Source organism: Rhinopithecus bieti, unplaced genomic scaffold (genome assembly GCF_001698545.2).
Source record: "Rhinopithecus bieti isolate Rb0 unplaced genomic scaffold, ASM169854v2 scaffold_27010, whole genome shotgun sequence".
In the NCBI taxonomy this organism is placed as follows: Eukaryota; Metazoa; Chordata; class Mammalia; order Primates; family Cercopithecidae; genus Rhinopithecus; species Rhinopithecus bieti.
The window spans coordinates 3640148-3643893 of NW_016812757.1; positions in this window are offsets into that span (position 1 = coordinate 3640148).

The following is a 3746-nucleotide window of genomic DNA, read 5'->3' on the forward strand; positions in this document are numbered from 1 at the left end:
CACCATAGTCTTGACCTCCTAGACTCAAGCTACCCTCAGTCTCCTGAGTAGTTGGGACTACAGGAGCATGCCACCATGTCCAGGTAATTCTTTTATTTTTTTTTTTTTTGTGGAATTGGGTCTTGCTTCGTTGCCCAGGCTGGTCTTGAACTCCTGGGCTCAAGCAATCTTTAGTCTTCCTGTTTCGGTCTCCCAAAATGCTAGGATTACAGGCATGAGCCACCATGCCTGTCCTGGATATTTTTAAGTTGCCAAAATAGTAGAAAGAATGAGTAGAATGCTAACAAGGATAACACTATGGATTTTTTTGTTTCAAAATTTAATAAAGGATTAATTGTAAAATATTTAATAAAATCCAGAGCACAAACACATGGACTGCTACCCAATTAATTTTATAAAACTTCAAAAAGATTTCTATCAAGATTTGAGAATGCATAAAAATAACAATTGTGAAAAGAAAAGCCTTAGACGAATTAAATTTCATGGAGGTTAATTGAGTAAACAATGATTTGCAAATTGGACAGTTCCCTGAACCAGAGAGACTCTGGTGCTGTTGGGTGATTGGGGAAGATTTAAGGACTGAAAAAGGGCCAGGTGCAGTGGCTCACACCTGCAATCTCAGCACTTTGAGAGGCCGAGGGGGGCAGATCACCAGAGATCAGGAGTTCGAGACCAGCCTGGCCAACATGGTTAAACCCCATCTCTACTAAAAATACAAAAATTAGTGGGACATGGCAGTGGGCACCTATAGTCCTGCTATTCTCAAGTCTGAAGCAAGAGAATTGCTTGAACCCAGGAGGCGGAGGCTGGGTTGCAGTGAGCTGAGATCATGCAACTACATTCCAGCCTGGCCGACACAGCAAGACTCCATCTTAAAAAAAAAAAAAAAAAAAAAAAAAGAGAGAGAGAGAGGGTGAGACTCTGTCTTAAAACAAAAAAGACTGAGAAAGGAAATCCCAGGTACAAAAGACAGAAGTGAGGTCAGAAACAGCCAGATTGGTTACAGCTGGGCAGTGTCTTACTTGAACTTGGTTTGGACAGTTGGCTGCCTTTGATTGGCCAAAACTCAGTAATGGGCACAAGGGTATGTTCCAGTCTGTTTATACATCTAGCTAGGTTTCAGTTCACTATGTATGAATAAACCTTCAGGCTGATTTTAAAATATATAAGGAGGCAGCTTTAGACTAAACTTTTTCAGCAGAATTTAACACTGGGAATTAAAAGTAGGCTATTAAGCTAAAATTTTTGTGTTACTTTAAAACATGCAAAAATACATTTGTTCATCATTAATTCAGTATAGGTCCAAGGTCTTTTCTTTGAAATGTCTACTGATCATAATTGTGCATTACATGTTGAACAAGTAACCTATCATGTACATTTCAAGTGTTGGTATTTTGAAAGTGAAAAGTGAATTTAAAGACATTTACAAAGCAATCCACATCCAGAAACGTCGTGATGCTGCGTTGGAGAGGCTGTGGGGCTGCCAAGAGAGCATGGAGGTTCCACTAAAATTCAGACTCTGGAACAGGCCCTATGTAACCAGTAAAACAGACGGTTTTAGCCGTCACAGATGCTCTGCAGCCGTATAGTGCCTCTGAACAGCTAATAGTGTGAAAGTGTGGGGAGAAATGAGAGCTCAGCCAGAGTTCCTGAAGGCCAGCCCTATGATATCTGTTCCCACCACAGCGGATGGCTGTTCCCATATCCAGCCACAGTGGGGTTCCAGCCCCTCTGTGCAGGGGAGAAAGATGTGGACCCTGAGGATGCTGACAACCTGAGTGCAGAGCAAGGTTGACCAGGGATCTGCATGGCCTGTCCTCAGTAAAGACAGCCTCGAGAGGACCCGAGTGAGAAGGTCACGTTGAAAAAAGGGATGTGACCAAGGGACAGGAGTACCCTGGTGCTACATCTTCAACTGCCTGCTGAGGAGCCTGGGAAACCCTCCCCCACGAGATAGCTAGAAGACAGGAGCAGCAGATCCTACTGAGATCACTGAGCGCCTGAGGCTGGGCAGGATGCAGCTGAGCAAAGGCTGGCTTGGCAGCTCTACGCTCTTCCTGTTTAGTCATCCAACAAGAAGAAGGAAAAGTGAAACTCTAGCAGTAAGATTTTTCTTAAAAAAATGGCAACAAAGACCTTTCATTGTTCTATATACAACCAAATAAAGATGTAAAGAACTCATTTAAAATTTGTATTTAGTCTTTTCAAGGTGAATTTTTCAAAGTAAAAAACTACAAGCATTCTTAATGTCTAAAATCAAATTTAAAAAATAGTTCTGAATGTTCTAGTGAATGAAAAAAGGCAAGAACCAATATAACTGGAACTATTTGAAATAATAATTAAAAAACAGTCCATTTATAATTCAAAGAATTTACTTAGATTATACCTTAGATAGCCTAAGAAAATCAATTGAAAAAATATTAGACTTAATAACTTCGATAGGCAAAGTAAACAGATAAAATATAGATACAGATTATTCAATAATTTTTTGAGAAATGAACAGTAAGCTTTTAGAAAACAAAATGAAAAAAAAAGACCCTATCCAAAATAGTAATAGAAACATGAAGTACCTAGCTATAAATTTTGTAAGATTTATGTAGAAAATATACGAAAACAAAATATTTCTATGATCTATAAAATACAAATAATACACAGGGATTTATTATAGTTTGAATGGAAAATTGAATACTATAAACAATTTTATAACAAGCTTTAAAAAAATTCTTCCATAATTAATTTATGTGATTAAAATAAGTCAGACCAAATTGCTAATGACAGAACATTTATGAGAATGAAATAAACCACAAGCTGTCATCTTTGCAACCAAATGGAGAGTGATAGAAGAAAATGGAAAAAAAAAATAGGTTACTGATTTTTGTAGAGAGATGGAAGCATTGTTTAAAATAACACGCTAAAACATGCCTGGAAATCCATATCCACCCTGACTGCCTATGAAATGAGCTAGAGAATTGTCCTTATTTTTATTTTCTAAGCAGATTTGAGTTATGTGACTGTGTCTGTCAATTGCGAATGAAAGAACGTAATTACAACTAGCTATTAATTTATAAAGCTAAAATCTGGCCTCTATACCAGCTGAAATGCTTGCAACAATGGAAGTGTCCTGTTCTGAGATGCTCAACACTGTGGCCACATGTGGCTACTGGGCACTTGAAATGTGGCTGGTGCAGCTGAAGAGCTGAATTTTTTAATTCTATGTAAGTTAGTGAATTTCAAATTAAATTATATGGCTGGTGGCTACAGCTTTGGACAGGCCCACTCTATAATGATAAAATCTTGTAATTAAGGTAATAAAAGCTGTTTTTGCATTACAAATTAGAAGTAACTTTGGAAACCTCTTAATGTTGGAGAGCATGACAATGTGAAAGATTCTCTCATTTACCTGTAAAAGCTCAAATCTGTATCACATTTGCAATCTTTCTTTTTTTTTTTTTTTTTTTTTTTTTTAATTATACTTAAGTTTAGGGTACATGTGCATAAGTGCAGGTTTGTTACATATGTAATACCTTATGCCATGTTGGTGTGCTGCACCCATCAACTCGTCAGCACCCATCATCCTCATTTATATCATGTAATAACTCCCAATGGCGCAATCCTCCCTCCTAACCCCCATCCCCCCTCCCCATGATAGGCCCCCAGTGCGTGATGTTCCCCTTCTCTGAGTCCAAGTGATCTCACTTGTTTCAGTCCCACCTATGAGTGAGAACAATGCGTGTTTGGTTTCTGTT